The sequence below is a fragment of the Antechinus flavipes genome, chromosome 1 (genome assembly GCF_016432865.1).
Source record: "Antechinus flavipes isolate AdamAnt ecotype Samford, QLD, Australia chromosome 1, AdamAnt_v2, whole genome shotgun sequence".
NCBI lineage: Eukaryota > Metazoa > Chordata > Mammalia > Dasyuromorphia > Dasyuridae > Antechinus > Antechinus flavipes.
In genome coordinates, this window is record NC_067398.1 from 555,485,128 (window position 1) to 555,508,543 (window position 23,416).

Genomic DNA, 23,416 nt, shown 5'->3' on the forward strand with positions numbered 1-23,416 from the left:
TTAAATCAGTTCAAATCTTTAGGGCCAGATGAATTACTTTTATTTTTCTTTCTCTTTTTCCTTTTTTATAGCAGATTATTCAATGCTATATATATATCTATAGCTATATCTATCTAAACACATATTTGTTTGTATTTATATTTTTTCTGATCTCTAAAAAGTTTTTAATAGTATTTATCAGTTGTATATATTTTTTAAAAATTTCTTGATTTTCTAATTTTAAAGGTTTACTCTGTATTTATTTTTGAATTGCTAGTTGATTTATATTATATCCATCGAAATGGAAAGCCCACTACAGTTTTACATTTCTATTTATATCTACCAAACTTCTCCCCATAATGGCATTCAGAGTTCTGCTCTCATCCATAATATTATTTCCTTCCTTTTATGTTTTGTATCTTTAATTTTTGTACCTATAGACTTTAATTACCAGTCTTGCACCTCCTACTTTGGGAGTCAAGTATTCCCCCAGACATTCTTACCTAAAACTGCAATGAATATAAGGGATACAGGATTGATTTAGACAGGCATAGTTGCTCTATTGTGGGAATAGTTGGGGTTGGAAATCCCAGGAATGATGGCTTGATGAGTTAATACTCAGCTTTTTTTCCCTGATAAATATGTTGGGTTTCTTTAATTTTCCTGTTATTGGTGGTTTTATATGTCTATAGGAGGGAGAGACTCTTTATTTATTTGATGACAAGGAAAGAACTATGCCCTAGTATCCTTTCATGTGCTAGTATCTTCCCAGGATTTTTTTCCTAATTTTCCCTAAGAATTGAAAAAAAAAAAGTCAAAGAAATCACTGAATCAGCATTTCTAATATTTGATGTAACATGAATAATATTATCAGAATTTTAGAAATTTAGGATATTATCAAAAATTTAGGATATAAAACATTTTTCCATATTTGATAACAGGAGAAATATGGATTCCAAATACTATAATTGGAGCTTCATATTAAACTACAAAAAAGTTAGTTTATATTATTAAATGTATGATTTCAGCAGTATGAACAGAAAAAGTTTATCATTACTAGAGATATCAAAATATGACCATAAATAGATCACTGTGGTGGAGATAGACAAATCTGGGTAATTTGAAGTGGGGTTTGAAGCAACATTCAAGCAATTATAGATTTAAAATAAGGCTGCAGTTCAAGGGACTAAGATGAATGAAGATCCTCATTCATTTTCAGATATGAAAATTATAGTTAAAACATTGTAAATGACTAATGATAATAAATTTTTTTTAGTAAAACAAAACATATTATTTACCTTGAGTCCTGGAAATCTATTCTTAAACATATAAGAAAAGGGGAAGAATGAATATTAAAGACCTCTATAAACATAATAAGCTGAATAAGCTGAATACCATAGAAAAAAGCTACAAAATAGGAAACAGCTGAGTAGTAGTGATAATTAGATCTTTTCAGAAGTTAAAGTCAAAAAAAGATATGTTATGTTTTTAGATGTCTATGTTGAAATTATGAGTTGTAATCAAAATAAAATAGAGATACTAATTCAAGGAAGCAGATTTGACCTATAGATAATCCTGAGAAATGGTAGAATAATACTTGCGACTAAAATATTTGGAAAGTTATACTTTCCAACAACTCTGAGAGTTAGTGCTATAATCCTTATTTTACAGTTAATGAAATTAAGGCAGATTAAATGATTTGCCCAGGGATATTCAACTAGTTTGCAGATAAGTTTGAACTAATGTTTTACCTCTACCACCAGTGCTCTATCCATTGTGCTATCTAGTAATTTCTTAACCATGTCTGTAGTTAGAGGAGGACCAGAGAAGGGCTAAGAAAATTGATAATGAATGATAGAAAGCATAGCTATTAAATAACTATTATTAGTAATAGTTATTATTTCTATTTTGTGTGTGTTTTTTTTTTTTTCTCCTGCTAAGGAGAATGATCCTCAAACTGGGTAGGACAGATCAGTAATTGTAAGGAGTTGAAATTCAAAATAAATGATGAGACAGTAGAAAGTACATTTTTCTTCTAATAAATTAATTCCTGAGTAGGCCTAAATGAACTAGCTCCCAGAGTAGTGAAAGAACTGGTTGAATTTCTTGCTGAAACATTTTCAGTGATATTTGAAAGACTGTGGAGAATGGGATGGATAGGTGTCACTGTTTATCAGTAAGGTAAATTTTGTTCCAGTTCTCAAGAACTGAGTAAAATCCTAGAGTTTTCAAATTATAGTCCAGTAAATTAGACATCAATCTCTGCAAAATTCTGTAAGTATTTTTTAAAGATATGATTTGTGAATATTTTAGAGTAATGATCACAAAAAGTCAGAAATAAATCAGACCAAACTAATGAAATTTCACTTTTTCCTAAGATTAATATGTAGTCAATGCATATGACCACAATGCAAGGTATGGAAGGTTTCAGAATTAGATAGTTTTTGAATTCATGATGAGCTACAATTCAGAAATATATATCATCACCAACCCAGCACTTGAGGAAAAAACAGGAGTCAACCTGCGACAATCAGGCCAACCATGATCACTGTCATGATGACCACTGCCTCTTAGACTTTGATGGGGACAGTTCAAAACCTTGAGCTCAACAACCTTTGGAATAACGATATTTGTATAAATTGACATTAGAATGTAAGCTCCTTAAGAGGAGGAATTTTTTTGTAGCACAGTTTTTTGAATATAGAAAGCACTTAATAAATGCTTTTCAATATAGATCTCATGAGGAACTCTATTGTGCTGGGGCTGACATAGTAATCATTAAAAAAAAAAGTCCTTATCAATAGGATGATAATGGTTTTGGCTACTGTTTCATTATTCTTTAAGACAAGATATGACTGTATAAAGGAATGATTGTTGGCATTGGTGGAAGAAGCCCTATTTAAGTTAGATGATGGAACTTTTAATTATTTTACTGATAGGTAAGAGAAATGCTGATACAGCATGCCTAGAATTCATTAATACTTTCCCCAAAACTCCCATACTAGTCTTACAGACAAGAAGCAAAGATATAGGAATAATGGTTAATATATGTACATGGATTTGGAAGTGATTGAAAAATTGGATCCAAAGATTCATCTTGCTATCTTCAGACTAGGGAATCTTTAGTGTCTTCAAATGAATCTCACATAGTGATTAATTCTGGATAATTTTCAATTTATCAATTTTTTTCTTCATAAATTGTAGTACCCAGAACTGAACATATCACCATTAATTATATACCTATAATATATTATAACTGAACTTTTGCCACTAGAACTCTAGTCTTTTGCACTATAATCTGAAAAACTGCCTAAAATTCCATGACCTTTCTTATTGTCACTTCATGCTGTTGACTCATTCTAATTCTGCAGTACAATAATACTGTCCTCATACCTTTTTTTAAAAATTGCTAACTAGATATAGCTTCCCATCTTAATCAACCTAAGTTTCTTTTTTAACTTAAACAAAATGTTACATCTATTTCATTTACTTTTTATCTTATTGTTTTATTTCACTGGCTCCAACTTTTTGAGTACTGATTCGATCATCCCACTGAGATAGCCATAAGGTTATCTTCCATTTAATTCTAAATTATTTGAAAGGACTGCAAAGTAATGCTACTACCTTTTTATGTCATTCTGACTTTTCCTCTCTTAAAATTCACCTAGTTACTAACCTTTGTTAAATATATTTTCTTCTTTCTAATGAAGTTGTTTATTGAGCATACAACCCACTGAGTTTCCTTTTCTTCATTAATATAAAAGATACCTAGTAAAAGAGAACATTGGTCTTTCATAATTTTACTGGAAAAACTCAAATAGTCTTTTTAATACTTTAACATGCCATCACTAAGCATTCTCTTCTTCAGTATGATGCTAATTTGAACATATCCTTATATCTTCAATATATTTTTATAACTCAAGGAGTCAGATCCCCTAATTCCTTTTTGTTATTCTTCCTCAGAGGTGCAACCCAGAATTGAACCCCACTACTCAAGTTGCATTTTGACCAGGTCAGAAAATAATGAAAAATATAACAATTCTTCTTGAGCATTATAATCTTTTAATGTGGCAAGAGATCTAGCTTTTTTTCTTTTTTGGCTACTATGTCACACAACTGACTCATTTACTTTGAAATTCTCTACAGCTACTAGATATTTTTTCATTCAAAAATGCTGTCTCCCATTTTTATAAAGTTGATGCTTTGTAACCCACTTTTTGTCCTTACATTTATCCTTATTGTAATTCATCTTAATATATTTGTTCCATTTTTTCTAATTTTTTTTAGGGTTAACCACAAAATATGACAAAACCTCACACTTCAAAGAGCTCATAATATTATTGAAATAGAAAAAAAAAAAAGTACATAAGTACTTCTGGTGCAGAAAGAGTTTTTTTGGTTGCTGTTGAATACAAAATAGAGGTGTAGCCTAATGTTAGATTTTTTAAGCAGGATACATAGTTAGCAGGAAACAGTAATATAGTGGATAGAGTGCTAGAATTAAGAAAAGATATATTTTAATCCTACCTCAGTCACACTAGTTGGGTGATCCTAGACAACTTAGTTAACTCTTCTCAGCTTTCTCAGGTGTAAAATTAAAATAGGAAAAAAAAACATACTTTACAGGTGTAAGATGAGGCTTAAATGGAAAAAAAAGTAATATAAAGTATGTTACAATTCTTAAAACATTAAATGTCAGATTATTTTCTTTTTGATTTAGGTGTTTCACTTAGGCATAAAAGAGAAATGATTTCAAAAAGTAGAATATGTGTTGCAGGAAGAAGATACTCTATAAGAAATATGAAATGAGGCTAGAAATATAAAATTTTAATATAAAAATATGTAAAAAATGGAAGATCTTAAACTTATCTGAGGAATTTGTATTTTTTTTTCCCAAATGAAGCAGGTGTAGGGTGATGACATGAGCATTCTTGGGTTTTAGAAAGACAAATCTGTCAGACACATGGATTGTAGATTGAAAAGACAAATTAGTCACAAGATGACCAGTGTGAAGGTAATTAGAACATTATAGGACATAAGTAATGAGAGACTGAACCCGAGTATTTGCTATGGGAGTGGGGAAGCAAAGATTAGAATAATAAGAGTCAGTATTACTATGATAAGTGATATTGACTATAGTAGAATTTGAGATTATTGATTGTGGTGACTGAAAGAGAAGGAAGTGTCCTAAATCATTTTATTTTCACATAATCCCAATATTTTGATAAAAGTTAAAACAGAAACTTAGAAAACTGATGAAAAGTGTTTTCACTTCTCAATCATATTAAAGTTTATAAATTACCTTTTATTCTTCTTATTCTATGGAGAAAATCCAACTGCCAACACCATTTTGCAGGAGTCTTATAAGAAAGTTAGAAATTGTTATCTTACTAGTTGGGAGTTACCAATACATACATAAATGGTCCAAATAATTCAATAAAATATTTGGCTTCATTTGTTATTTCAGCCTTTTAGCTTAATTATATTACTACCCAAATCTTGGCTTCAAAATCTGGTTTGTATAATTGTCCATTTTAAACATTGTAAGACATATCTACAGATACTCTGTGTTTATGGGAATGTGAGAAGTAAAATGGCAGAATGAACAGGAATACTAATTCATCGTTAAGAATTGTGTTTAAATTTCACCTCTTACCTATATTTGCTATGTGACCCTGGTCAAATCTGGGCACCTCTCAGTGCTCCCAGGTAATTCTCTAAGAAAATCAGTTGTAGAAGGGTTACTGAACAAAACTGATGGCAAGTTTTCTATATCAATAAAAACCAAAGGCCAAAAATATTTGTAACAAGTATGTGAGATATCGAAATTTTTGAAGTGAAGATATATTCAGATTTATAGGTATGTATCTATATGTGTACACACTGATTTGAATGATCCCCAAAGTTTTCACTTTTCACCATTTCTATTCTAATTTGTAGATTCAACCAGAAGACAGTGTTTTCTGAAAGCATTTCAAATCAAGTTAATTCTATTTTAATTTTAGTTGTATGCAAAAATAAAAAAGAGAAAAATGCCACAAAGGATCAGGAGTTTTAAAAATAAAATCTAAAAGAAAGTTTATTCATTGTGGGGAGGAAAACAATGAGGTCTTATCAAAAGAAATAGGATTCAAAAATAAATTTAGGACAAATACTAAGAATGTTGTGGAAACATCTTGTCTTTGCATTGAAAGGTTGAATAAGGGGGATATAGGGAGGAAGCACAGACCACAACCTAAGTGAATGACTATTAAGTCAATCATGAGTTCTTATTGTGTAAGTTTTCTGTAGAAACATTGCCCGCTTAAAGGGAAATTAAAATTAAGATAGAAGATTTGACTTGAATAGTAAATAATTGTTTGATCATTGCACTTTTTAGTCTGAGTCATTTTATTAAATCTCCTACCATATACAATTATATGATTAGTTTAAGGAATGATATTAGAATATGGGTTGTGCAATATGATGTTATCAAACTTATAAGGATAACATCATATTGCACAACCCATATTCTAATATTATTTCTTAAACTAATCATTCCAAGGCATTGATTAAAAGTCTAAATAAGAGACAACATCTTCTTCCTCATGAGATATAATATTGAAAAATCCAACATAGAAACTGAGAAGCAGTGGCTTAATGATGATGATGATAGTGGTGGTGATGATGATAATGATGATGATAATCCCTTAGAAGCAGAATCTCCTTTAAGATACCTTTGTTCCTTAGCACAAACTTTCAAATCTGCTTCTCATATACTTCTTGCAGTAGGGAGTTATTTTCTCTGGGGAAATAGGAAATAAGTACAAATAGAATAGTTAGAAGCAATGACATTTCATCCTAGACAGAACTGACTACTATGCACCAGTTGCCTGACTTGATAAGTATAAAAAACAAGGATGTATGGCTGTGTGTGTTGCTTTATTTTATTTTATTTTTTTTAAGGAACCACCATTTCCCCCTTCTACATATGATTATGAACATGGGAGGTACTGATCATCCTATTCATCCTGGAGTCTGAACATTCCCATGAATTGTAATAGCTTCTTCCCAACCAGATGGTTTTCATAAACACTTGAGGTCAGTCTTTAAAGGCAGAATAACTTTTCACCTTATGATTCCTGTGTAGCCCATCTTTAAAAGAGCATTCCTATCTGAGAGCAATATCTTTTTTTTTTTTTTTCACCTGTTGTTACTTAACTTCCTCTTTTGTGCAATACAACACCAGAATGGGCTCCTAATTTGCTGTCCTTGAAACAAGATCATTGTTTAACTCTATTATTCCCAACTGATTTGCAGAACAGGCCTCATTGATATTGAAAGGTATTGTGTGACCTTAAGTGATATTAATCTTTTATTGGCAAATAAATTTTTCCTTTCCATAATCAACAGCAAAATCCACAAAGTCAAATGATAAGTGTTGTAACAACTGTATTAACTTTCACCTGAATAAAAAAAAAATAACCTTTGAAAAAATACCTTGCAGTTATACCAGTTGATAAGACAAATGATTTCTATTTTTGAACAATTTTATAATTAAATTATAGTGATTGGAAAGTAAATACCTGTGTACAGATGTCCTAAATTCTATAGAGACAATGGGGGGAGTTGTTACCAGAGTCTTGTAACTATATGATACCCTAATATCTGTATAAATCTTGAATTGATGATAAACTGAATAAAATGTTATTTTACCTCAAAATATGAACATACTATTATTTAACACATTGAGGGGAAAAAAATCTAAACTTTGGAGCATAGCTAATTGTGAAATTTCAATGAAATTTGTATCAGTTTATTTTTTCATATTTTTGATAGATTTATTTGTGAATGTTTAATCAAATATTTAAGTTCAACAAATTCCATTTCAGAAAGATATAGGAGGAAATGCAGTGGAAAAAATATTAAAGAATTACATCCAATTTCTTTTATATATTATAAATATATATGTATATATATTTATATTTAATTTCAATAAATTAATATCATCTTTTTGGGGGTAAATTCATTTGTTTATTTCTTTTGGAGGATACAATTGCCTTATAGTTTATCTATTTATTGATCTTTTCAGAAATCAAATTTAGTTTTATAAAAAAACTCAATAATCTCATTATTTTCAATATTGTCTTTTCTTTGCTTTTCAAGATTGATATTTTCCAGCTTAATTTGGAATTTTTATTTTTCTAGAGTTCTTGTTGCTTACTCAAATCAGTGTGCTTATATTTTTCTCTTTTGTTCAGACACACACATTTTCCTAGCTATCTTCAGTTGTATAACACACATTTTTATGTGCTATTTTTTCATAACTTTTATAATTGCTTCTAATATGTGATTTTGATCCATATATTATTTTATTTTCTGTCTACTTTGTTGAATACAATTTTAATCTGCATTATTGTTGGCTATAAAATATATAGTGAATATTTCTAATTTTTTACATGTTATGACATTTTTCTATTTTAGCACACAACCCATTTTGGTAAACAAGTCCTTGTAAAATAATAAGCATTCCATTTAAAATTTACATCAAATAAATACCAGTTTATTATGAGAATCTGCATAATCACCAATAATAATATAATATATAATAAAATATAATCATCTTTATAATCACAAATATAGTTATATATACATTATATATCATATTTACTTTTTCTAATATTCTGTTGGGTAGACAGAAGAGTATCATAGGATCATTGAATTAAAGTGAGAAAGACTTTAGAGGCCTTCTAATCTAACAATTTTTATTTTGAAACAAATAAACTGAAACTCAGAGAATTTAAGGAATTTTCTCAGTGTTAACAGGAGAAAGAGGTAGGATTTGAGGCCAGATCCTCTGCTTCTAGTTAGTGTTCTTTCTATTAGACCACATATATATCTAATTACAATACAAGGAATTATTAATTTAATTCAATCAATTGACAGCATTTAATTAAGTCCCTGAAGTACTGGGCTAGGTAGTAGAAATACAAAAAAAAAAAAAAAAAAAAAATTCTCCTTTCAAAGTAGTTACATATCATAGGGAAAATACAGCTCATATACAAATAAATAATTGCATTATATACACTAAGTTAAAACAAAGTTATTTGGATTGGTGGTGAGAGAATTAAGATGTACAGAGGCAACAGATAAGTCATTACATAGGAGGGCATATGAGACAATGAGAATACAACATTCCACAGGTTGGAAATACCAAGAAGTATGCTATTTCCAGAATGAGTAGAAGTCTATGAAAAGGGACAGAATGGGAGATGAAATATTATGTCCATTATTTGAAAATAATGATAATGATAATAGGTACCATATGAGGATACAGAAAATATGAATTTATAGGAGAGAGAGAGAGAGAGAGAGAGAGAGTGAGAGAGAAAGAGATCACTTCAAATAGGCAATATTCCAGTTATTGACAATGAGTTTTAGTCATAGAAGCAACTTATAAAGAAGTCTAATCTCACACCATACTCATAGAGATGTGCTTGGATCCAGAAGGGCTCTAAGTTCTTTCTGGCCTCCCATACATAGAATGTTATTTTAGCAAAAGCCTTGACAAAATAATTTAATTGTAACCATAGCTCTGGGGTCTAACATTATAGTAAGACTGACTGAGGAAATAAATGCAGTAATTTAAATGAAATTAAACTTTCTCACAGAATTTTGGCCAGTTTTTTGGTGGGTCAAGTTTTATTATTTTGGCTTAGGTTTCTCTTTTAAACAGAACCATATATGGACCATATAGACAGTAGGTCTAGAGGAGTTTGTGTTTATAGCTATTCTATGCTTGAGTTTTGTGAACTAGCAGTATGTATGTGAGTGTGAGAGAGTATCTGTGTGCATGTGTATGTATGTGTGTTTGTATGTGGAAATATAGAGATGTTTTTGATCTGTTCATTTTGATCTAGGAATAAAACATCATCTTGATAGATGTATAAAGTCAAGGGGAAAAATCAAGAAAAAAAAATTGACAAAACCCCCTGCCCAGCAGGTATTATTTACAGTATATGAATGTTGAGGGAAAAATCCTATACAGGTGTCCTTAAAAATTAGATGCCTTCAAAATGTAGTGAGTAAGTGAAATTGATGCTTACTATAAGCAATTGGGGAATGAAGCCAAATTTTGTGTGACAAGCAAAATGTTACATTGACATGAAAGCTAATAGTCAGTCCTGTGTATTTAGACAATTTCTCTGAAGACAATGATTTCTTACTCAAAGAAATGTTTTGCTGCTGTTGTTTTCTCCCCAGTTTTTGTTTTACACGTACCTCAAACCTATCATATACTGAAATATGAAAGACAAAAGAATCTGCCAATCACATAGGTGAATGTGAGCATTTTATGGTTTAAGCAGAATTAGAGGAACTCAAATTTCACGTATGTTTAAATAGATAATCATAACATGGTATTTTGTGTTAGTGGCTATAGTTACACAATTCTGTCTTGATAATATTCTGGCAGAGCTGTTGTAAAACAAAATAAAATGTTGCAAAGTCTGGAAATGGAACTGAACCATGAAACCCAAATTGTAAGTTGTTGTGGAACTGCAGGATGTGAATGACATTCTTATATAACAGCACAAAATGTCATAGAAGAGGAAACTTTCAAGTAATGATATTTGCAACCAAAAAAAGCTGAAAAGAAAAGTAATGTTCATGATCAAGAAAATAGATTTAAAACTAGAATGGGACTAAGAGGTCATCTACTTCAATTAACTCCCCATCCCGATTTACAGATGAGGAAATTGAGATGTACAGATTTTAAGTGATATACACAGGACAAGAACTAAGGTCTTCTTATTGCAAATCCTCTCTTCTTTACACTGCCATTAACTTCTTTGTATCGCCTTATTGTTTTTCCCCCCTAAGGTATTTGGTGACATTACTGGAATAACTTTTCTACATAATGAAGTGACTGCAGCTATACAGAACCATATATCTGAAATGGACAGTGTACTGAAAGAGTCCTCTGAGGCTGAAATCAAAAAAGCGGAAAGCATTGCATAAAAGTAAGAAAGTATGTATTTATTTCTGGTTAAAAGTTACTTCAGTTATCTGGTTATGAATATTTAAAATTTGGTTGATTTTAATTAATTCTGGCATCCCTTGAGTGACCAAAATTAAAATAAAGTCTTATGGTCACAGAAGTCCCTCCAAAAAAATGTGGATCTTGGAGAACTTGGTTGCTATTTAAATCATTAGAATGACATTCTATTTACTGTAAGTTATAACAACAATAACAACAGAACTCAACAACTTTGATGGGGGCATGTGAAGGCAAAGAAAATACGGATTATGAAATACAATATTTAATCATCCTAAATGATTTTTTAAAATCCTTAACACAGTGGAATCTATGTAATAACACAAGATGGAATCTTAGCTCTTTATAGATAGATGGATAAAGAGAAAGCTAGAGAGAGAGAGAGATATAAAGATATGTGTGTAACATTTGCATTAATAACAGTCAATATTTATAGTAAGATTAAAAAAGTCCTCAATTTAACTCTCAATAGCTTGAAACTGCACTAAAGCTTTAAGAATATCACATTTGTCTAGTGTAACTATGTGAATGTCTACCTATCATTTCTATCAATTAGACTAATTTAATCACCATCTTGAATTGTTATTCTTTTAGTAGTCCCAGGAAAATGTACATAACTAAGCATTAAAGATAGGAATGAAGAACCAAGTAGAAATGAGTAGTAAAGAAAGAAAATGTGGCAACATGGCCTTCCCTACTTTTTAGTCAATAGTATCTGACTAAACATATCATAAGGACCTAAAGATGCTTATAGATGATTGATAGTTACTTCTGCCATGATACAAGCCAATTCCTAGTTAGAGAAAAGTGCAAAGTAATTGATTTCTCTATTAAGAAAATAGAGACCTGAAGGTATCCTGGAACTTTCTTTTGATGCCACTTTAAATCCTGGCTAGCAAGATCTCATAAATCTATTATAAGGAGAATGTAGACAGGCATGCATGTATAGATGGATGAATTAAAAACATTTATTAGGCATTTACTATAATGATAGATACTCTGCTAAGAAATGGGACTATAAATATTGAAAATGAGTTAGTTTTTGCTCTTTGAGTATTGCTGTTATACTTTGGCATATAATAATATCTACATTTTTATACATCTGTATTATAACTGAAGGTTGCCCAAAGTAATGTTCTCTTCCCTAAAGAATAATCGTTCTTTATGAGCAGGTTTCTTGGAAGGCTTCTGGGGGCAGCTTTAGTTTTAGTTCTGTGTAATAATCACCTCAAATGCAGCCAAGAGTTAAAGTCCAGATCCTTTATTTTCTCCATCCAAGTCTTGTCTCTTTCCTTGGGCCTGGTTAGCTTTCTTAGAGGCCTATCTCTCTCCTTGGTTTCGAGAGCTCCTACTGCTAGTTCTTTGCCTCTGCCAGCTTCAGCCTCTAGCTTTCTCCAAATCCAAAGCCTCCAGCCAGTACAGAAGTTGAAGTTGAAATGAATCTGTCTTGTCTCTGAGAGTGGGTTCCTCTTCTCGTGGGCTTCTTCTCTAGTGGGCTCCATACCTTTTGGTACTTCTGTTCAACAATTAAATTAAATAAGCCTTCTTTAAGTGAGTACTATATATATGATTCTGTTGACAGAATTGGGAAATGAGAAATACACATCCCAACACCCCCTACTATCATCAAAAATAAAAATCCTTGCCCTGAAGAAACATATTCAACTAGATATTTCATAATATTTCAAAATTCTTTACATAAGGATTCTGATAATTTCTATAAAACAAGTTTAAAGATATTCCAGCTATTATGGGCACTGGGGTTAAGTAACTTAAATTCTTATTACTCTAAGCTTCTATTCCTTATACACAGTGAATTTAAAATATTAAAAGAAAAGATGACCAAATCTCTTGAAACATACTAGCAATTTTATGACTGTATATTTGATACAAGATTGACAATTTAGTAGGAGGGGAAAAAAGCAAAAGCAAAAACAAATCCATTGTAATGTGAATGTGTATGTCTGCATTTGTGTGTATGGAGAAATTTAATGACATGTTCTGCAATTTTTTTCTCCCCTCGGAAGACTTGTATAAATTGATACAGAAGAAAGCAAACAGAAGAAGAATACTTATACAATAATATCATGAAGAAAACAATTTTAAAGTCTTGAGACTACTGATCAATGAAATACCACAATTCCACCAAACTGAAAATGAAGCATTCTAACTATCTCCTATGAGAGATGATGGACACAAGATGTAGAATAACCCATGCATGCTTGGATAAGGCCGATGTGGGGATTTGCTTTGCTTGACTATGCATATTTGTTATGAATAGTTTCTTTTCAGTTCTCCAGTCACCCTCACCATCCCCCTAGTTGGTATAGGAGAAGGCAAGAAAGAAAAAAAACTATATAAGGTAATTGAAAAGGAGTAAAATTTTGAATTTTTTTCTCTTTCACTTATTTGACATCTATTAGGTTCTACTCATGACTCAGAATAACAATATAACTTGCTTGAGAGCCTGCTTGCAAATAACAATCATTGCTTAAGTGGCTGACCTCTTTTATTTGTTACACATATGATAATTTCAGCTGCTAATGTAAGAACAGTGGAGGCTTTTGTCTATCCAGTGATATGTATATTCATTTTCAAAAAAAGAAGAGAATGGAATTGTTTGTAATACGTGAATTCTACCCAACAAACACTTACTAAGTGTCAACTCTGTGCTAGATTCTTCAAGATACTGAAAACACAAAAATAAAACTGAAATATCATTTGCTATCTACAACTTCCATCCTATCTCCTCCTTTTACTCACTCTACCCTCTGAGAACAGAGTATGTTTCAAAAAGAGCATAAAACTGCTTCTTGCCACTAAACTATAGGAAAAAGGAATAAGCACATCCATTTTGGGGTTACAATTTTAGGAAGGGAAGTGGTATTTCAAAATTCAAAGTGGAAGTGATTACATTTAAATGGCATTATTTATTTCAAAAATTCATTAAGAACAAAAGGTATGTCTTAATATAAAATGTTATACTAAAATTAAATTTTATTGAAAATATTACTAAAATAAGCTTTGTTTACCAATCTATATGTTTGTTTAGCTATCTATACTATACACTGTTTATTTATTATTTTCTGCTATGACCTGCTTGTTATCAAGAGGCACATATCAATTGACACAGTGAAGCATTAGTTGATCATCAATTCTCATTTATATCAATTTTATCTTGATTGCATTCTGTTTTGTAGATTTTATTTATATAAAAAATAAATGTGTATGTGTGTCCATTTTAGATTTAATTCAATTCAGTTTAACAAATATATTAAATTACATTAATTTAATTGTATGTTTAAAAAGTATAATTCTGGGAGCTAGATATATGTACATATATACATACTTACATGAATTAATATAGCTACAAACACATTTAAGTGATATAACATGTTCAATACTGCAAATTATAAATAAAAGACTCTTTTGTGTGCCTTGCTTTCTCTAGGTACCCACTGTGCTCTTGTTGTCTCAACAGCCTATTCATCTATAGTCCAATGTTATTAAAGAATAAAGATATAAATATGAAAGAATTAAACATTTAAATGCTTGTTGTAAATTTAAAAGTTAGGTCTATTAAAATGCATCTAGCATTAAGCTCTAGCTACACTAGATCAATTACAGTGGGTGTCAGTTAAGCAAGTGGGTGAAAAATGAGTGATTTTCATCTTTCAGTTAAATATGGTACTAAGTGGTATGTACTGAAATTAAAAGCAAATTACTTATCACATCACCAATCACAGCATGGTAGTATTCCATTGGAAGCTGGGTTTCCAGTGATGCTCAGGCCTCAGATTTATTAAATAAATCAACACATAATACTCAGAAAAACAGTACAAAAGCCCTAGATGGCAATTTTTTGGTATACATATTAAAGACGTGTAAAGACTCCTACCTTTCAATATGTTCAAAGTGTTCAGCTTGGTAGACAGGTTGCCATATTCCTTTTTTTTTTTTTTAATTTTTTATTTAATAATTACTTTATATTGACACTCGTTTCTGTTCCGATTTTTTTTCCCCTCCCTCCCTCCACCCCCTCCCCTAGATGGCAAGCAGTCCTTTATATGTTGGATATGTTGCAGTATATCCTAGATACAATATATGTTTGCAGAACCGAACAGTTCTCTTGTTGCTTAGGGAGAATTGGATTCAGAAGGTATAAATAACCCGGGAAGAAAAACAAAAATGCAGATAGTTTACATTCGTTTCCCAGTGTTCTTTCTTTGGGTGTAGCTGCTTTTGTCCATCATTTATCAATTGAAACTCAGGTCTCTTTGTCAAAGAAATCCACTTCCATCAAAATATGTCCTCATACAACATCGTTGTCGAAGTGTATAATGATCTCCTGGTTCTGCTCATTTCACTTAGCATCAGTTCATGTAAGTCTCGCCAGTCCTCTCTGTATTCATCCTGCTGGTCATTTCTTACAGAACAATAATATTCCATAACATTCATATACCACAATTTACCCAGCCATTCTCCAATTGATGGGCATCCATTCATTTTCCAGTTTCTAGCCACTACAAACAGGGCTGCTACAAACATTTTGGCACATACAGGTCCCTTTCCCTTCTTTAGTATTTGTTTGGGATATAAGCCCAATAGAAACACTGCTGGATCAAAGGGTATGCACAATTTGATAATTTTTTGGGCATAATTCCAGATTGCTCTCCAGAATGGTTGGATTCATTCACAACTCCACCAACAATGCATTAGTGTCCCAGTTTTCCCGCATCCCCTCCAACAGTCATCATTATTTTTTCCTGTCATCTTAGCCAATCTGACAGGTGTGTAGTGGTATCTCAGAGTTGTCTTAATTTGCATTTCTCTGATCAATAATGATTTGGAACACTCTTTCATATGAGTGGTAATAGTTTCAATCTCATCCTCTGAAAATTGTCTGTTCATATCCTTTGACCATTTATCAATTGGAGAATAGGTTGCCATATTCCTGATTCCCAACTAATGTAATGTATATTTTTCATGTCCTTCTTCCATCCTTCTAATAATGAAAAATAATAATAATTATTATTTTAGTAAGCAAATCTGAGAAGGATAGTATGAGGGGTAGGGAAGGAAAAGACAAGGGAGTCAGACTGAAGACAAATGTTGCTGACTTCACTGTTTTGTTAAGGCTAGCCTTCCCTAGAAGAAATCTTGTACAGGGGAAAGAATCCACTTTCCCTTCCCCAGATAATTTTAATAGTCACTACCCATTCCTATTTGACTGAATTGCTTTCAGTTGTTTTCTAATCTTTTACTAACATATTCTCAGTCCTCCCACTGAGTATTTATCATGGCATTCTTCTTATAAAACAATACTTATTTAACTATTTTAGCATCTTCTTATGTAAAGGCAAAACTTAAAATATGGGTGAAGATCATTGTTGCTTTGATTACCTGTGAGACTACAATACAATGTAAAGTCTATATATTGATCTTGACTTATGCAGCTGGTGAAGAAAAGTTCTGAGAGAAATGGCCAAGAAGAGTAATAGGTGGAGAGGTTAATGTTGAGCGATATAGATATTTGCAATGAAGAGAAATCACTTAGAAGGATTAAGTTCAATATCTGTACAAGACTTTTAGCCTCAGGTTTTTTTTTTTTTTTTTTAATAAGCTTTGTTTCCTCTATTTTATAAAACAATAGGTATTTTCAGATTTTAAATTCTTAATTAGGCATGATCTAGGATTTCTGTTTTTTTTTTTTTTTTAATGTGCATATCTTACTCCTTTTCCTCCCCAAATATTTTTTTTTAAGTTATCAGGATTAAAAAGTGCATCATAGGTCCTATAAGATTATTTGATTTGAGAACTTGTTTTATTTGACATAATTTGACATTTTTCTTCCTCTATTTTAGTTTTAATTCAGCTTAATTTAGCAAATATATGTTAAATTACTTAATTGTATATTTAAAAAAGCATAATTCTGGGGTCTGAGTATACATACATATACACATACATACATGTGTAGAGGCACAAAAAGAGACATTTAAATTACATGTTTTCTGCCCTCCCCAAATTTAGTGGATAGAAATTTTGATATATGAACAGATTTATGTAAAACAAAGTAGGTAATGTCAGCAAAAGAAGCTCTAGACAATGTACTAGGAATATTTTGGGGATGAGTTAACACTATTATCCAAGAATATTAAGGAAGAATCATTTTCCAAATTTAGTCAGTGAAAGGCATTTATATCTACATATTTTTCAAATAGGTCAACTTATATAAATTCATTCATTCATGTATTATTTGTTCAGTTGACAAACATTTATTATATTTCTAGAATGTTTAAATCTTTCCAAAGCTTTTGGGGAAAATACAAAATTCAGCTAGGAGGCATTCTTTGCTACATTTTGACAACTAGATCGAGTCTTGCAGTTTGGCTCAACATATGTGATAAAAAATAAAATCTCTTGTCTGTTCATAAGAAGGAAAAAAAAAAAGGGATATTTACCTTTTTCTTCCTCTTTTATCCATCCTCAGCTTAGACCTCTTAAGGCTCCTGAACCTGAAATCTTCAGTTTTAAGGTGATTTTATATTTCATTCTTTTATTCAAAGATTGCTATTTGAATAAAAATAGAAACAAATGTCATAATATTCAGTGGCTTGGTGGTAATTATGAACATATGCAGCTTAGGTAGGATCTTTATTAAACATCAGTAGGATATTAAGCATCATGAACAGTATCAGTCCTGAGTGTCAATTAAATAAAGACACTGTATTTTGCTCTAAGAATACAATGAAATGTGAATCATGTTCCTTGCCTTCAAGCCACACCCAGTCTAGTTGGGGAAGCAAGATATGCACATAAAACCATTAAACAATAATATAAGGAAAAGTATGCTAATTGTTAAATGAGTCACAGAGGCATAGACATTTAGAACTGATCAGTGAGACCAGGGAAGTCTCCACTGGAAAAGTAGGATTTGAAATTCATGTGATGGCAGCATTGGATTCAACAGGTACCACAACTTTTTCTCCCACAGAATCTCTAAGTATTCTTTTTACTTACAAAAACAATGGAGAGGATGTTCCAGATAGAGGGAATTAATTGAACATATTACATAGTAATACATATGCTATATCAGTGGAAAAAACATTTTAAACCTATTATGTTCTATGTTCTGATCTAAAGATTAGAGTTACAAATAAAAAAAAGGAAGTCTGTCCCTGTTTTCAAGGAGTATATATAGGTGTAAAGAGCACTCAGTATGCCAGCGCACTACACAAGCCAATAACAGTAGATACAACAACACAAGAAATAATAGCTGGGTACAGATATTTGGGCTTAGGCAGAAATGTAAATATTATCTTATTTGAATAGGGCAGTTTCATGTCTTTTCCTGAAGGAATGGTGATATCGATTGGATTATTACTTTTAAAGAAAATGTAAAAAAAATTTTTTTGCTAACATCCAAATAGAACCAGATGGATATGTAGTACTGTCTCTGGACTTCTTGCCCTCAGTGGCCTGGAACTAATCTTCCCAGGTTCTAGGAGTCTAGAACTACTTGGGGCTAGTCTACTACCAGTACAACTCAGTAGCCCTACCAAACTTTTCAATAAGTCAGTAATCACAGTTAGCTCAAAGCAAAGGTATTTACTAAAATGGTATAGAAATAACATTAGCTAATAATAATAATAAATAGCTAGCATTTTATGATGTTTTAAAATTTGAAAATTGCTTAACATGTTATCACATTTGAGCCTAATAATAATTATATAATGTAGATACTATCACTATTTCCATTTTATAGTTAAGAAAATTGAGGCTAAGAGAATTAAGAGTGCTAAGTACAGGAACTGCCACACAGTAATGATGTGGTACAGCGATTATCAGGAACGATGTGGATCTACCTGTGTCCATCCTATTTCCATTGATAACCTTATCACAGAGGGAGGTTACATTCCTGGGAATGTCTTGTCAGCATGACTAAGGTGTGGTCAACTCACCAAATCAGATAAGGGGCCCTTCTTCCCTGAGCAGGCATACTAGACACATCTTCACCCTACAAATAACCTTTATGATCAAAACAACCTCATTATCTCATGTTATCCTCCTGTCCCATCATACAATTGCTTACATAGACAAATGCTCATGCAAGTTTGTTCTTTACTAGGACCCTTAATTTCTTCCCAGATCTTCAGATCTCATCCATACATCCCCTTTCTTTCCTCCTAACCTCTAAATAGCCTCCCCACTCACTGCCAGCAGCTTAATCATTTTGAGTACACTGTGACAACACTAAAAGGCCTTTGTGACTATAGAATTTTTCACATTCTGAACGACTCTTCCAGAACCTGGTACTTCACCAGTAGGAGCTTAATAAGTGTTTATTGATTGATGGTTAAATGACTTGTCCAGAGTGACATAGCTTGTGGTAGAATTGAAACTCAAGTTTTCCTGATTCCAAGTATAAAACTCAATTCAGTGAACCATCTAACTATTTTTGCAAAGTAATCTCCTACTTCCATAAATCTAAAATACACTCGCCTACAAATAAACAGACTATTTCCCATGGAATGAATGAAATTAACCCTATTGTAAAAGATGTTGAGATATACCTGTAGGAAATCCATGAGGCAAAAGTAATTCACACCATTGCTAATAGCTTTTTCTTCTTTAAATATATATATATATATATATTTAATATACATTGCTTTTTGAAACATGTTGGGAGAGAAAAAATATAATAAAAGGAAAAAACCATGGAAGAGGAAAACAAAAACAAAAAAGAAAGTAACAAAATATGTGTTGATTTACATTCAATCTTCCCAGTTCTTTTTCTGGATGCAGATTCTATCCAAAGTTTATTGGGATTGCCTTGGATTACTGAACTATTGAGAAGAACTAAGGCTTTCATAATTTATCATCGCATATTTTTGCTGTTATTATATATAATGCGTTGCTGGTTCTGCTTGTTTCACTCAGAATAAGTTCGTGTAAATCTTTCTAGGCTTTTCTAAAATTAGCTTGTTAATCATTTTTATAGAAAAATAATATTCCATTACTTTCATATACCACAACTGGTGCAATAATTCCCTGATTTATGGGCATCTATTCATTTCCCAATTCTTTGCTATACCACAAAAAAAGCTGTTACAAATATTTTTGCACACATGGATCCTTTTCCCTCCTTTATGATTTCCTTGGGATACAGACCCAATAGTGGCTCTACTGGGTCAAAATATGCACAGTGTTATAACCTTTTGGGAATAGTTCCAAATCACTCTCCAAAATGATTGGATTCCACTAACAATGCATTAGTGCCTCAGTTTTTCCACATTCCCTCTAACATCTTTCATTATCTTTTCCTGTCATCTTAGCCAATCTGAGAGGTGTGAGGTGAGATCTCAGAGTTGTTCTAATTTGTTTTCTCTAATCAATAGTGATTTAGAGCATTTTTTCATATGATGGCAATAGCTCAAAAGGTATAATCCTCAGAAACATCTCTCCCTAATCTATCCTGGGCTTTTCTGAAAGTGTTGCTGAGCAAGGCTCCCAGAGTCTGTTCTTTACAGAGCAACTTTTGGTTCTGATTTTGGATTCTTGAGTCCTTCCTTTTCTTCTGCCAAACTTTTACATTCTCAACATTGCTTTCAGCCTCCAGTTACTACCTCATTTTTTCTATGTATACCAGGAGAGCATGTATTTACACTCCCTAAATTGTCCAGTTATATCCTTCTCATCTTGCCTCCTCAAAACAATTCTCTTTCAAATACTTGGCTATTTCCCACATTGAACTGATCATAAACTTGAATGCTAGGTTCTTTTTAAAATTTTTAATTTTTTCCAATTACATGTAAAAATCACATTTTTGGTTATACATTTACATTCATTTTTTTTGACATATTTCCTTATAAGTAATGTTTGGAGAGAAAAAAAATCAGATCAAAAAGGAAAAAAAATCATGAGAGAGGAAAAAAGTAAGAAAAAGAAAAAAAATGTATTGTATATGTTGATTTAATACAGTCTCCATAGTTCTTTCTCTGGATATAGATGGTGTTTTCTATCCAAAGATTATTAGGATTGCCTTGGATCACTGAACCACTGAGAATAACCAAGTCGTCATAGTTGATCATTGCACAAACTTGCTGTTGCTTTGTAAAATGTTTTCCTGGTTTTCCTTAGCATCAGTTCATGTAAATTTTTCCAGAACTTTCTAAGATGAGTGAATACTAAGTTCTTAATGGCTTTTTTATTTATTAAAAAAAATCATCACTATTTTTAGCCAATTCCAATTTTTAATTTTTTACCTACCATCATTGCTATAAGGAACAAATATACTCATTCCCAACTTAATTAAATTAATTGGTCTACCTTGAATTAGCCAAGATTTGCTCATTTGACAAAAATATCAGGGTTAGAACATTTTGCTAGTCACTTTAAGGGGAGTGAAATGATTAATGGACACAACTAAAGTCCCAACCTTATGAAAGACTTATATTTTGAACCAGAATCATGATTCCATTAGACCTCCCTGTGAGGATTTATATATTCCACTAAAATAGGTCAGCATCTCTTCTTGTACTTGTAGTCTCAGAGTTGCCAGGAGTATTGAGAGGTTAAGAGAATTGTGCAGGATCACACAGCCAATATATATTACAGGTAGAAATTTAATATAAGCATGTCCACATTTACAACATTAAATCAAGCCAGAAAGGATATTGGGATGAATGACTCAAGAATTAGGATAATGCTGTGTCATGAAATATAATAATTGAGAAAATTTTAAGAAATAAAGGATTATTGGCACTTGCATATAGTCTAGAAAAGGCAAAAGGAATGTGACCTGAGAAAAGATTCTTAGATTATCATGCTTATTTTTGCTTAGAACTAAATTTTGATCATTAAGATGACTACTTTCTCCAGGCTGAGCTGGAACCAGCTCATTATAGGGTCCCAAATCATCAAAACCCATACATCAAGGTTTGCTTTCTTGCTTTTGATTGTCCATATTTAAGGGGGGAAAAATGGGAAATAGTAATAATACAGCTTAAATTTTAAAAATGTGTCTTACATTTTTATTGATCATGTGTTAATCATTCATCTTTAGAATTCTGTCCCCTATATAACACTTTTTAAAATGTTCATTCTTAAATGACTGAAGCAATATTTTATTAAATAGAATGTTATACAAGTTATGCTTTCCTTTTACTATATTCTCCTACCCTATTTGGTTTAGATATGTGCTTACTTATCTCAGTATTTCATGTAATTTATTCCCTTCACCCATTCCTCATTCCTGTGATTAGACCACTGATTAAGTTCTTGGTAGGGAACTTCCTCTACCAAACAGATTAACCCTATCTCCATAATTTACAGTTTTAGAGCATTGCCTTGAGGCAAGAAGAGGTTAAATACCTTACTCAGGGTCATAAAGCCAGTATGTGGCAGAGGCAGTATTTAAATCAGGTCTTCCCAATCTGAGGTCAAATCCCTCTTCACTACCCCGTGCTGACTCTCATGATTTATTTAGATGAAAAAAATATAATCCAAATAAATGGGCTATTTCTTCTTATTCGTCAAAAAAAAATTTTTTTTTCTTAGAGAAGAACAGAAAGAGTTCAACTTTCTGTCTGAAGCTGAAGAACTCAGATTCTTTACAGGTGTAGAATAGAGGAACTTTTCTTTATATTCCCTCCCAGATTCTGCCCTGGAGCTGGGTTTACCTTGATCTCCAAACTGGGATGTGGAACCTGAGAGAGAGCTAGCAGCTCTTACCATCTTACATAACTGAGAATCTTCCTTTATGCTTCTCTAAGAATCATAGAGGTTTGATACAAAAAAGATAGGCAGTTGCCTCAGGAACAGCATGCCAAAAAGCACAAGGAACATTTTAAAATACATGTACATATTTTAAAGCTTTAAAATCATGATTTCTAGAACATATAGTTTTTTTTTAATTTTGCAATTATTGAAGTCTATTTAACCACAATTATTATTATTTTTTAATTTCACATGAATTTATTACCATTATTTTTATTGTTTTGATAGAGATATAAGTTGAAATAAATATCTTATTCATGAGAAAAAGTATTCCTATGGTTTCATGGCAGGGCAAAAAGAGAGATACACAAATTTCAAATATTATCTTGGGACATTTGGATCTTAGCTTGGCTCTGGTTAGAAGACACAGAGAGCCATATTAGATCCCTCAATAAAGGTGTGCAGAACAATTACATGAAGAGGTGAAATTCTGTCTTTCCCCCATCCCAAGCACAGATCCTTAGAAGGCTGTCCTCTTTAGGCTCATGTCCTCCTTAGCTCCAGCCCCTTTGGCCAGAGAAGCAGAATGAATGATAGTTAGCTGTATGAGTAATTATGATGCAATGCAAATAAACAAAGCAGATGAGTCATTTCATTAAATAAGCAACATGGGGTTATTAGGTT

General features: G+C 31.7%; 1 long non-coding RNA gene across 2 annotated transcripts; it reads right to left on the reverse strand.

The window, feature by feature from the left end:
• Positions 1–6,509: 6,509 nt before the first annotated feature.
• LOC127537872 (uncharacterized) lies at positions 6,510–19,191 on the reverse strand. 2 transcript variants are annotated; one of them, XR_007947640.1, is made up of 4 exons: positions 18,976–19,191; positions 17,476–17,584; positions 12,242–12,530; positions 6,510–6,763 (listed from the first exon to the last, which is right to left on the reverse strand). It is a non-coding gene; the product is annotated as an uncharacterized LOC127537872 (long non-coding RNA). The 2 variants fall into 2 exon arrangements; XR_007947644.1 differs by lacking the exon at positions 12,242–12,530.
• Between the last annotated feature and the right edge of the window lie 4,225 nt (positions 19,192–23,416).